The 13,159-nt window shown below is 45.3% G+C and overlaps 1 protein-coding gene across 2 annotated transcripts in view; it reads right to left on the reverse strand.

Annotated features, from left to right (window-relative positions):
• Positions 1-13,159, reverse strand: part of B3GNT2 (UDP-GlcNAc:betaGal beta-1,3-N-acetylglucosaminyltransferase 2) — a 244,919-nt gene that overhangs the window by 10,389 nt on the left and 221,371 nt on the right. The gene's annotated exons all lie outside the window — the stretch shown is intronic.

Raw genomic sequence — 13,159 nt, forward strand, 5'->3', positions numbered from 1 at the left:
CAGCGTCTTCCTGACCGCTGCCTACCCTCAGGTCCTAAGGCCGCCTGCAGTTTGTTCCCACGTGGCCCTCTCCATAGGCAGTTCACCACATGGCAGTTCGCTTCTTCACGGCCAACAGGAGAATCCCTCTCTCCTCAACAGTCTTACATAACAAACGTAATCAAGGAGTGACCTTAGCCATAGGACACGCCTAAGCAAGGAATTGACATCCCCTCACCTTTGCCATGCATACTGGTTAGAAGCAGGTCACAGGTTCCACTTGCATTCAATGGGAGGGGATTGGTTATACAGGAGTATTACTCATTGGAGTCACCTTAGCCGGCCACTACATATTATTATCTACTACAATACGGGTGAACGCTAAATCCCACCCAACTCTCCGAGGCTAATGACCTTATTTTAAAAATGGCAATCAAGGAATTCTATCCCTTGAAGATAAGACTGAAGCTCCAAAGGAAGCATGTGCAATAAAATAAGCCTTTGAGGACAGTCTTGGGCCCTCAACCATGTGCACTTTAATACCATTGCTACCTCCCAATCTACAGCTCAGCTTGTGAGTCCAACCTCTGTCCCCTACTTCTTCCTGACTTCAAACCCAGCTACGCACTGTCAATCCTTGACGAGCAGCTGCCCCAGTGGAGTCTTGCTCTCCATGGTGTCGTGTTCTCTTGCTAAGGCCTTATGTGTAATGCATACAACTTTAGGGATCTGGAGACATTCTAGGCCTCACTCCTCAGTCTTCTCTCCTATCCTATGCCTGCTTATCCACTAGATGTTGCAAATATTCTGACCCATACGCTGAAGGGCCTATCTGTGATTGATGCCTTAAAGAAAGGGCCAATAGCCCTGGCCAGGTGGCTCAGTTGATTGGAGCATCGCCCTGTACACCAAAAGGTTGTGGGTTTAATCCCTGGTAGGAGCATGTGTGGGAGGCAACCAATCTATGTGTCTCTCTCACACAATGTTTCTCTCTCCCTCTCTCGCTCTCTAAAAATCAATAAAAACGTATCCTTGGGTGAGTATAAAAAATGTGCCCTATTGCCTAGTTCATTCCAAGATATATAAAACTACATATGGAAGCCAATCCTCTCCCATCCATATTTCTCTCTCTCTCTCTCTCTCTCTCTCTCTCTCTCTCTCTCTCTCTCTCTCTCATCTCTATCTCTATCTCTCATGTGTCTGTCTCTCCCTCTCTCCCTCCTCTTTCTAAAAATCAATTTTAAAAAGGGATTGACATTGAACCATATTCCCAGGAACTCCCAACTATTTCAGGACATGCATCCACTGAAGTGTATTTTATTTATTTATTTTTTAAATATATTTTATTGATTTTTTTACTGAGAGGAAGGGAGAGGGACAGAGAGTTAGAAACATCGATGAGAGAGAAACATCGATAAGCTGCCTTCTGCACACCTCCTAACTGGGGATGTGCCCGCAAACAAGGTACATGCCCTTGACCGGAATCAAACCTGGGACCCTTCAGTCCATAGGCTGATGCTCTATCCACTGAGCCAAACCGATTAGGGCTTATTTTCAAGGTGGAGGAAGAAATTGTCTTATGTTTGTTTCCTAAAGCCTTTGTAGGATCTGACAGTCTGCGCCTTTGTCCACAGCTAATGTAGAACTGACACTGGGACTGTCTGCCAGGCTGGCTGGCCAGTGTTGGTCAGGTGTACCTGTGGGCACTGCCTGTTTAAGACGGGGAGGGATGATTTGGGCGGTGCAGATCCACGGCCTGTGTTGAAAGGGAGAACTTGTGTTTTTGAAGTGGAAAACCCTGGAGGGTTTGTACAAACATCCTCCCAGAGAGGGCGGGCTCTCTAGGGTTCATTGTAAAGTGCCTGCTGCATCAATAAAGCTCTTGGCTTGTGAGTACATACATAAAGATAAAATGTCTCAAAGTCTCCACAGGGAGGGCAATAATGAGAAAGGATAAGAAGCACTGCTCTAGAAAATCTTCATCTGCAGTTATAAACCACACACAAATCTCACATTAAAATATACATAAAATAGATTTAATTAATACATTACGGAAATCATTACACCATGGCCAAAGAGACTCTATCCCAGGAATGATTAAAGGACTTGATACAAAGGCAACTATAATTAATATTAACAATAAGATATCACCCATATCACTGGGTTAAATAGTGAAAAATACAATCATTTCAACAGATGCTGAAACAGCACTTGATAAAATTCAGCCCCCACTTCTCATTTTAAAAGAGAGAAAAGAATAGAAAAATATCACAATAACAAAATACAGAGCTATTTAAAACAGAGCTGATGTTATCCTTAGTGCAAAACAGAAGAATTGCTATTAAACATAGCAACAACCAGCCCTAGCTGGTTTGGTTCAGTGGATAGAGCGTCGACCTGCAGGCTAAAAGGTCCCAGGTTGAATTCGTGCCAAGGGCACATGCCTGGGTTGCGGGCTTGATCCCCCGCCCCCCAGTAGGGGGCGTGCAGGAGGCAGCCAATCAATGATTCTCATCATTGATGTTGCTATCTCTTATCACTCTCCCCTCCTCTCTGAAATCAATAATAAAAAAAAAATAGTAACACCAGGAAGCCCCGCCTGTCCCACCTTCACCCCAGCCACCCCAGCCCTAGTTTGGCTCACTGGACAGAACTGCAGGTTGAAGGGTCTCAGGTTCGATTCCGGTCAAGGGCACATACCTGGGTTGTGTGCTCGATTCTCAGGAGGGGGCATGCAGGAGGCAGCCAATCAATGATTCTCTCTCATCATTGATGTTTCTATCTCCCTTCCTCTCCCTTCCTCTCTGAAATCAAGAAAAATATATTTTAAGCAGAGTATGCTCATATTTTTATAGAATTTTATCAGTTATTCTATCTATCCACATATCTATCTATCTATCTATCTATATATATATATATATATATACTAGTGGCCCAGTGCACAAAATTCATACACATTAAAGGGGGATTAATTAGGGGAAATATTTTAATATTGCTATTTGCCCTTTCTCTATAATAGAAGTGTCAGAGATGAAAGAAAATTAGTAAAATATATATGAAAATCTTCCTCCTGTCAGAGTCTGGGGCACACCACGGGACCCAGAGTCAAGTCCCCACCCACCCACGTGCACCTCAAAATTGCGCAAGACCCAGACCTGGCCACCCCCCTCCCAATTGGGCTAGATCCAGACCCGGCCAGTCCCATCATTGTCAAGCCCCGCTGGGAGGGGGTCGCAGCCTCAGGTCCCCCGTCAAGCCCCGCTGGGAGAGGGGCACAGCCTGAGGTCTCCCGGCCCGGGGTGAGGGGAGCAGCCTCAGGTCCCCTGGCCCAGCACTGGGGCAGGGGTGCACCTTGAGGTCCCCCGACAAGCCCTGTCGAGTTAGGGGCATGTCCTGAGGTTCCCGGGCCTGGCGCCAGGGTAGGGGGGTGCAGCCTGAGGTCCCCTGTCAACCCCACAGGGGTGGGGGGATGCAGCCTCAAGTCCCTGATTACTCATTAAGGCTCATTACGGGAACTCGACCTCCACTGTGGGTGCAGCCATCTTGTGTTACGGAAACCCCACCTCTGCTGTGGGCGCTGCTATCTTTGTGGTGGAGTGATGGTCAATTTGCATATTCCCTCTTTATCATATAGGATTAGGAATGGTTGTCTTTGGGCAATAGGATTTACCCTGAAGGGTGTGTGTGTGTGTGTGTGTGTGTGTGTGTGTGTGTGTGTGTTAACTTAGTTGTCCTTTTTTATATTACTTGAATTTTTATAATAAAACTAAAGGCCTGGTGCATGAAATTTGTGCACTGAGGGGGTGTTCCTCAGCCTGGCCTGCACCCTCTCCAATCTGGGACCCCTCAGGGGATTCCGACTGCCTGTTTAGGCCCGATCCCTGTGGTATTGGGCCTAAACAGGCAGTCGGACATCCTTTTCACAATCTAGGACTGCTGGCTCCCAATCACTCACCTGCCTGCCTGCCTGATTGCCCCTAACCGCTTCTGCCTGCCAGCCTGACCACCCCTAACTGCTCCCCTGCCAGCCTGATCAACGCCTAACTGCTCCCCTGCTGGCCCGATTGCCCCCAAGTGCTCTCCCCTGCAGGCCTGGTCGCTCCTAACTGCCCTCCCCTGCAGGCCTGGTCGTCCACAACTTCCCTCCCCTGCCGGCCATCTTGTGGCCACATGGGGGGTGGCTATCTTGTGTGAGGGTGTGATGGTCAATTTGCATATTAGGCTTTTATTCCATAGGATTTGTTATTTTAAACAAAAACAATAAAGTTGTTCCACATTTTCCAAAAGCTTTCTTTGTAGGCATTGAAGGTGGACTCAATTTCAGGAGGAGGTGGGTCCAGGAGGCACAAGGTGGGGTCTGAGGGTGTCGACAACTGGCACAAGGTCTCTGGGATGTTAGGAGGCACTCTGGGGTTCATTGTAAAGTGCCTGCTGCATTGCTGTGACAAGATTCCTCAGCTTCAAATGCCACCACATGTACTAAGGACTTTCCATAGTCAGCCGCAGCCACCAAAGAAGTCACATGGCCTCTAAGGTCAGCAAAATAAGTCTGATCTGCTTCTAACTTTGTAGAATATCCAACATTTGCTTCACTGTGACATCGAAGAGCCCAGTGCTCCCAGAAACCAACCTGGAGGCTGGCTCGGTCCTTCTCAGCTCACAAGCAAGAGAGCTGCCTGTGTGACTGTCCTACTAGACTCACAGCCACGTGACCAAGTTCCCCACGCCATCGTCCAAGCTGCTGTTCTTCAACAGGAAAGGCATCTGGGCATGTAACGGTCACCCTCACATTCCTATTTTATGGTTCCTCTTCTTATATCTGGTTGTCACCAAATGTTTGGCAGGAAATGTATATTTTATGACTTTGCTTCCTGTCTTTTAATAGGCATGGTGGCAGTTTCTTTGGATACAGCACGTAGGCAGCTGGGCTTTTGTGAGACTGAGCACATGGTGGAAGAGTTGTGGGCTTTCAGCCTTGCTTCCTGGAAGTTGGTGCTGGCCCTCACATTCAATCTTTCTGGCCTACACAATATAATAGGTGTCCCAGCAGGACACACCAGCTCAGCAGCAATGGGTGCAGGGACCAGCAGCAGGGCAGTGGCAGGGAAGTCTGCAGTGGGAACAGGGTTCCGCCAGGAAACGCGCTTCCCATGGGGCTTGAGATGTTATCTAAATCTGAAAGCAGGCCTAAGGGAGTGTGGCCCATAGGACCCACATACTGAGCTCTGCCAAAGGGCTGGGCATCATAGGTAGCCAGTGTCTCCAAGAGACAGAATCACTAGACTGGTTGTCATAGTAACATAGCCCTAGAGGTTGGTGATAGGCCTTCAGTGAATCCTGAGCACAGAGAACCACAGCAGGAATCATGAGGGCAGGACCTGCCAGCAGCCTGGGGAAGCTTCTTGGAAAATGTTGTCTATACTCACTTTTTTTTTTTTTTAACTAGAAAGATTATTATTAAACACAGAAAATGTTTTGTTAAAATGTAAAGGAAATAAATTTATTTAAAATGAAATAATACTACAACTCTTATGTTCTCTGTGTCCTGAATCGAAGTCTTAGAATTATTTGCTGCAATTTGTCCATCTCCTCTTTGCTCTCTAGATACATCTCAGACTGGTGCTAATTATTCAGAGAGACTGAGTATCTCAGGTTATATCCACTTAGACAAGGCAGCAGAGACCATTTTATCACCTCATCCCCCACCTGTGGATCACCTGCTTCTCCCCTCAGAACCCTTCATCCTTCAGTTCTTTGATTCATGATCAGCTTATGTCACTGTGCCTGGCAAGGCTGTTTCTTCTCTGACAGTTCTAGTTTGGGCAGATGGCTTTTGATCTATTTCTTTATGTTAATTTAGTGGCATCTTGTCCACACCAGAAGTTCCCATCTCTAGAGAGCTACCTCTGTTTATTAAAAATATAATTTTACTCATTCAGTGAAAGTAGACTATGAACAAACATCAAAATGAAAACGATCCTTTCAGAAGAACCTCCCAGCTTCCTCTTCGACTGCAGCCCAAAATCGTGGCTGACAGAACTCTCTGCCTTATCCAGTCGCAAACCTTGGGTGACTACTGTTTAGCCATTTTTATGGGAACCACGTCAATTCATTCACTCCTTAGCCTGCTCCAATCAGGCTTTCACGTCCTCCACTCTACTGACAAGCTCTTGCCAAGACGATCCATGCTAACTACATGCTAACTACAACAGACATGTTTCAACTTTCATTTCCCTGAACCCTCAGTTCATATGTGAAACTACTTAACATTCCCTCCATTCTTAAACTCCCTCATCCACTGATTTCTCTCACATCTCGTCCTCCCAGTTCTTCTCCCAAACTCTTCAATCAACCAATCCCCTCACTCTTTAGCGGGCTTCTCTTCCTCCCCTACCGGTCAGTTTTCAGGGCTCTTTTTAAAAAAAAAAAATATATGTTTTTATTGATTTTATTTGAGAGAGAGAGGAAGGCAGAAGGAGAGAGAGATAGAAACATCGATGATAAGAGGGAATCATGGATTAGCTGCCTCCTGCACACCCCCTACTGGGGATCAAGCCCACAACCTGGGCATGTGCCCCTTGACCTGAATCAAACCCGGGACCCTTCAAGCTTCAGGCTGATGCTCTAGCCACTGAGCAAAATGGCTAGGGCACGAGCAAGTTCTATCCTCATGTTTTAGCTAACAAATATTTCTGAACCCAGACCGCTCCACAGTTCCAGTATCATATGCCCAGCCCCTGTGAAGATGTCCTAATTTACCCCAAATATCACATCATCATGCCACCAAGCACTGCCTCTCTTCCTGGTCTACACTGCCTGCGTTACACGACATTCTGCAGCCCAGAGAAATGTGCTCATGGATGGAAATGAGAACCATGCTGGGGTTCCCAAAGCAGAAGTGACTCAGAGAGCTGCAATTACTATCTTTGGTTTGATCAGAAATCATGGCCTCACCCAGCCAGCATGGCTCAGTGGTTGAGCGTTGACCTATGAACCAAGAGGTAACGGTTTGATTCCAGGTCAGGGTACATGCCTGACTCAATCCCCAGTGTGGGGTGTGCAGGAGGCAGCCAATCAATGATTCTCCCTCATCGTTGATGCATCTGTCTCTCTCTCCCTCTCCCTTCCTCTCTAAAATCAATAAAAACATATTTTTTTAAAAAAAGAAAAGAGATGATGGCCTCAAGGGATTTAGCAGATACTGACCTCAGAGAGGAAGTTCAATTGTTTTCTCCTGTGTCTATGTCCCCTTAGAGGCCTTTATCTCCCCAGGCAGAAGATGGGGAGAAATCACTAGGCTTCTCTGTACCAGTGATGTCAGCCAGAAATAAGTGAATATGAAAACAAGGAGGGAGGGGCTCCAGTGGACAGAGAATGAGCTCAGTGGGATTCCCCGAAATGCTCTAGCGTGTCCTGAGAATATGAACCAAGCCAACTCATTTAGCTCTGAACCCTGGGGCTTTAATCTTTCAGGAACACACTTCCTTCCTGTATTCCTAATAACTACTGATTCTGGAAATACCACCATTCACCCTCACTCTTCCAGAAGAATTGAGTCACAGAAATAGAACCATGAGAAAAGTTAGTTTGACCCTTTTGCTCTCAGAAATGCACGGGCGGAAAGAGCCTAGGGAAATGTGGTGGGGCTCAGGGGTCCTTCTCTAGCCTGTTCTTCTATCTCAAGGAAAAATAAACTGAAGGAAAGGATTTAAAATGTTGCAAATTAGTCATCCACAGGAAAAGGATTTTGTGGGAAAGAGCTCAACCTTGCACTACTGTAATAGTTAAAGGAGTTTTTAACTTGACACCCATTCGTGGACTTTATCAGAATATTTGATCCTCCAGAAACCGTGAGCTATGTGTTTTTGTGACTGCACATTTTTCTGAGGAGAGTGTCCATCGCTTTTATCAGATTCTCAAAGGGATCCCTGACACCCCAAAGGGTAAGAACTACTCACCTAGAGGGTAACTTACTTGTGCTGGTTACCTTTGCTATATATAACAAGTTACCCCAAGACTTAGCAGTGTAATAATACAACTAGCATTCCTTATCTCACAGGTTTGTGGGTCAGGAATTGAGGAGTGGTTTAGCTGGGTGCCTTGGCCCGGGGTCTCCTGTGATGTTGCGTCATGAAGTCAGCTGGGGTAGCTGCCATCTGAACGCTTGACTGGGGCTGAAGGATCTGCGTCTGAGACGGTCTGCTCGCATGGCTGCTGGCAGAAGGCCTCATAGTGGCAGGGGGCCTCCATTCCCGCCACAAGCACCTCTCCATTGGGCTGTCCAGTGTCCTCTGAGTGTCCCCCGCTGAGTGAGTGACCAAGAGAAAGAGCGAGGAGGAAGCCACAGTGCCTGTTATGACTGAGTCTCAGGAGCCATACCTTGTCACTGCTGCTGCATGCTACTCCATTAGCAAGACAGCTCACACTCAAGGGGAAGTAGTTAAGCTCCACTTTTTGGAGGGAGGTGTATCAAAGAGTTTGTGGACATATGTTTAAACTGCCACACTAGTAAAGAGGCCTCACTTTACGGTCTTGCTGGCTGTGTCTCCAGGCTTCTATAATCTAGCACAGTGAGCTGTGGATATTGTTTTTAAAAATGCAAACTAAAAACCCACTTCTCTAATTCAGACTTTAAAATGTTTACTGGCAAGCATTCTGCAGAGCTGGTTCCCGAAGCCCAGCTTTTCTGTTTGTTTCCTGTTGTGGGAGGGGACAGGCTTCCAGGAGGTGCTTGGTTCTGCAGCTCATACAGACTCAGATTCCCATCAGCCTTCGCAGGCAACCTCACGCGGCTGGGGAAGGAAGCGTAGAGAGCCGCCGGCTCCAGTCTGGTCTCAAAGGCCCATCTACAGCATGGAGAGCCTGGGAAGCAAGGATGACCGGCTACTCCTGGGGCCTCCCGTCACCACCTCTCACCTCTGAGATCTGACTCTCCACTATCTTGTCTTGGGGAACTAGCCTAAGTTAATTTTTAGTCTGTAAGTAGCTTGAGACGTTTTGAAGTAGGTGAGAGTCAGCTGCCTACTCATTACCTTGCTATTAAGTTATGACAAAAGCAAATCTCAGACCATATTTTACCTCTTTATGTAGACACATCTATTAAATAAACATTCATGAGTAATGAGGCACAGAACATTTCATGCAACCTGCTCCGTAGGTTCCACAAAGGCCCAGCTCCTGTCGTTTTTAAGTGACCCAAGCACTCCCTGGCATAAATACTTCACTGGAGGAGGAACCAACATCTCAGAGGCATTTCAGTATCCTCATGGTCAGCATAAGCCAACAAGAACACCTTCCCTCCCCCCCCCCCCCCAAAAAAAAAATAACAAAAAACTATGTTGGGAGACAGGAGTGGCTCAGGATCAAGTGTTTGCACCATTTTTACAGGTTCATTCTAATGACCTTACTAGACTCTTAAACCCTGTTTGGGCAAATGTGAGGAATGCCTCTAAAATATTCTAACCTATTCACATACCTTGACTATCTTTAGTTTCATCAGTAAGAGCTGTTATCTATCATTCCCCATGCTAATTACCAAGCCACTAAATTCATCAGATAAAATCCATTTATATCATTGTGCTGATTAGCAGTGTCTGCTGTGGAGCAAAATACAGCACTTGTAAGGGCCACCTTGGCAGCCGACCATTGTGATAGAATGCTGGCTGACGCCTCTGGGGCATAGATTGCCCCTGGAATGGAAGCTTAATCTAACTAACTAAACAGCATTGCACGTCAATGCTGCAGTATTTTCAAGTAAGTGACAGATATCAAGACACTTGCTTTGGCCTGGGAGGAAAAAAACAACCATTTTCACAAGGTTCAGTGGAAAGCCAGTGGACACCAGGAACATCAGTCCCAGGTCCTGTGACTGCTGCATCAATAGCAACTTCGGTCTGAAAAGACACTGTGAGATATGATTAAGGTCTGTGAGGTTGTACTGAGGACTCCACATTCCTAAGCATCATATTACAGGGAGGTACTTGTGACTGGAAAGAGGTTCTGTAGTATACATGGCTCTTAGGAACCTGATTACCCCGAGGGTAGTTCAGGTTGTAAACAAACAATTCATTCTGGGCCATGTCAAAGGTCATAATGTGGCAGCCCACAAAAATCTTTTACTTGGTCAGAGCTATATTATAAAGTTACTGAATTTGATTATTAGTACTTAAACACTGAGGCCCACTGCCCGATGCCATTCATAATCTCACCAGCACTGCCATATTCCTTGTAGTACAGTTAAGAGAAACGTGAACTATTTCTTGTACCTGAAGCAGCATTGTAGCATCACAGTCAGGGTTGTGGGCCCTAAAGGCAGACAGCCTAGCTTTGAATCCTGGTGGTGGTTGTGTTTTTACTATCTGGATGATGTGACCTTGAGCAAGTTGCTTAACCTCTCCAAGCCTAGGTTTCCTTATTTGTGAAATGAGACTAATACTGGCATCTACTTCACAGGGTTGTTGTGAGGATTAAACACTTAAGGCAGCCTCAAATAAGTGCCTCTAAGAAGGCTGTATGTGCCACCCAGCCCATTTTAATCTTTTATGTTAGCCACCGGGCCCCTGTAGGCATTGAGTTTGTGATATCTGATTTAAATAAATATTTGGGTATCATTTCATGAGAAATCATTAACAAAACTGAACGCGTCCAGAAGATACTCCTCACTTCGGAAATCATTTTATGGAACACCTTTAACTATCTGCACCAGCCCAGCCTTGAAAGTAAGTTAACAGACTAGATAACTTATTTTCAAGTCCTGGGTGGATCATGAAACTGAATTTCTGCCCAAATGCTCCCTTGGAATAAGATGATATCCCTGCCTTCATAGATGAAAGGGCAAGGGCTACGCCCTCCATCTTGCCCCGGATCCTCCATTTTTGGGCAGCAGCCATTAGCCATGTGCTCAGCAAGGAGCTTGTTCCCGGAAGCCCAAGCCTCTGCTAGCCACACCTAGGATTTCTTTAAACTAACCAATGATAATCAAAGGAAGTGCGTGCCATAGACACAACCACATCCTGTGTAACAAGACCCCGACTTGTGCCTGGCCAATCGGCACGGCCCACAGTCCTCTCTCCTCCCCTTACTCCAATCCCCCTATAAAACCCCTCTCCCCACAGAGCTCTCTCTCTCTCTCTCTCTCTCTCTCTCTCTCTCTCTGCCTCCTGCCGCTGCGTCGGCAAGTGTGGTAGACGGGGAGCTCGAGCTAGCTCGAATAAAGGCTCTTTTACTTTTGCATCAGACTCGGCTCCCTGGTGGTCTTTTGGGGATCCTGAAATCTGGGCTTAACAATAGACACCATGTCTTCATGAAAAGACAAGCCACCAAAAGGGTGAAGAAGATATTTACAACACACACAGGATTAGTATCAAAAATAATATAAAGAATTTTGCCGAAACCGGTTTTGCTCAGTGGATAGAGTGTCAGCCTGCAGACTGAGAGGTCCCGGGTTCGATTCCGGTAAAGGGCATGTACCTGGGTTGTGGGCACATCCCCGCTGGGGGATGTGCAGGAGGCAGCTGATCAATGTTTCTCTCTCATCGATGTTTCTGACTCTATCTCTCTCCCTTCCTCTCTGTGAAAAATCAATAAAATATATTTTTTTAAAAAAGAATTTCTACAAACTATTGAGAGAAAGAAAACTAGCTCTATTTTTTAAAATGGGCAAAGAAATGAGCAGGCAATTTATAGAGGAAAAAAACAGAGATGGCCTATAAGACATAGGATAAGGTGCTCAATTTTATAGCAATCCAGAAAATGAAAGTTAAAATCACAACACAATATTATTTCACACACATCAGATCAGCAAAAATTTTACAGTCTAACAATATCACCACCGGGTCTGTGCATTGCTGGTTGAATAGAGATTGGCCTGACCTCTGTGAGGAGCACTTTGGAACTCTCTGGAAAACGTGTTCCTCTAAGGTCCCAGCAATTTCACTCCTAGAAATCAACCCCGGAGAAACCCATGCAGAAATGCACCAAGAGACAAGCTCAAAAATGTTTATGGCTCCATGGTTTGTAAAAGCCAAACTGGTAACAACTTAAACGCTGATGAGCAGAACTGACAAATTAAGCATGACGCCCTCATGCAATCAGGTAACATGTAGTCACTAGAATAGTTCAACAATAGTAATTTTCTGTTAACATAAAAACATTCAAACCTGTAAAGAATTTTTTGTGAATTTATTTGTGCCAAACTGTCGACAATTGCCGGGAAGCAGAATCTCAGCGGGTTGGGATAATGCTCCGGAGAATGGCGGTTTTTCACTGTTTTATACATTATAATCAAAGGAGGAGATGTAGCGGGCTACATGAAAACTATTGGTGATAGAAAGCAAAGGCGGAGACCTCTGGGAGTGGATAAAAAGTAAAGTGATAGACACAAACTTCTTTTACTTAGATGGGTACAGTAACATTTAACATGGTAACAATATCAATGAAGGAATTTATGGTCTCTGTCCTGGCCCCCAGGACAACCGCATTTGGTTGTGCCCCGAGGGGTCCAGAAAAAGGGAAGTTACAAGTGACTCTGAGGTTTCGTAGGTATGTTATCTTCGACGCAAAAAGTTAAGGTAAAGATTGACCTTACCAGGGAAAATACGGACCTAGGACATGACTACCTACCATAACTGCTTTTAGTTAAAGTTTCAATTTTAGACCATCCTTTGTGGTTACTTTAGGTCTTGAGTTTGCATGACCGCCATGCAGGCCTTCCCTGAGCTTGTCAGGTCAGCATGTGGCCTCTTTTGCCCACATCTTAAAGCACATTAAATATAAAAGAAAAAGCTGCATAGGAAAACACACACCATGATGTCACTTATATAGAATAACATGCAAAGCAGTATTACATATTGATTGGAGATACAGGTATAAAACTGTATGGGAATAATAAATGCCAAATTTAGGATACTGATCACCTCCCAAAGGAAGATAGGAAAATGAAGTTGGATGGGTTATTTCTTAACTTGAGTGGATAATACTTGGTTGTGTGTTATATTAGCCTTTACACATTTTTGCATCTATTAAATATTATAAGTTTTGAAAAATGTCATTATTCATTTCAATTTTGCAGGGTGTGTTTTTTTAAGCCAGAGTCCATTAATACTTCTCCCATGCTGTATTAGTTTCCTATTGCTATGTTAGCAAATTGCCAGAAATTTAGTGGCACACAAATTTATTATTT

Source organism: Myotis daubentonii, chromosome 12 (assembly GCF_963259705.1).
Source record: "Myotis daubentonii chromosome 12, mMyoDau2.1, whole genome shotgun sequence".
NCBI lineage: Eukaryota > Metazoa > Chordata > Mammalia > Chiroptera > Vespertilionidae > Myotis > Myotis daubentonii.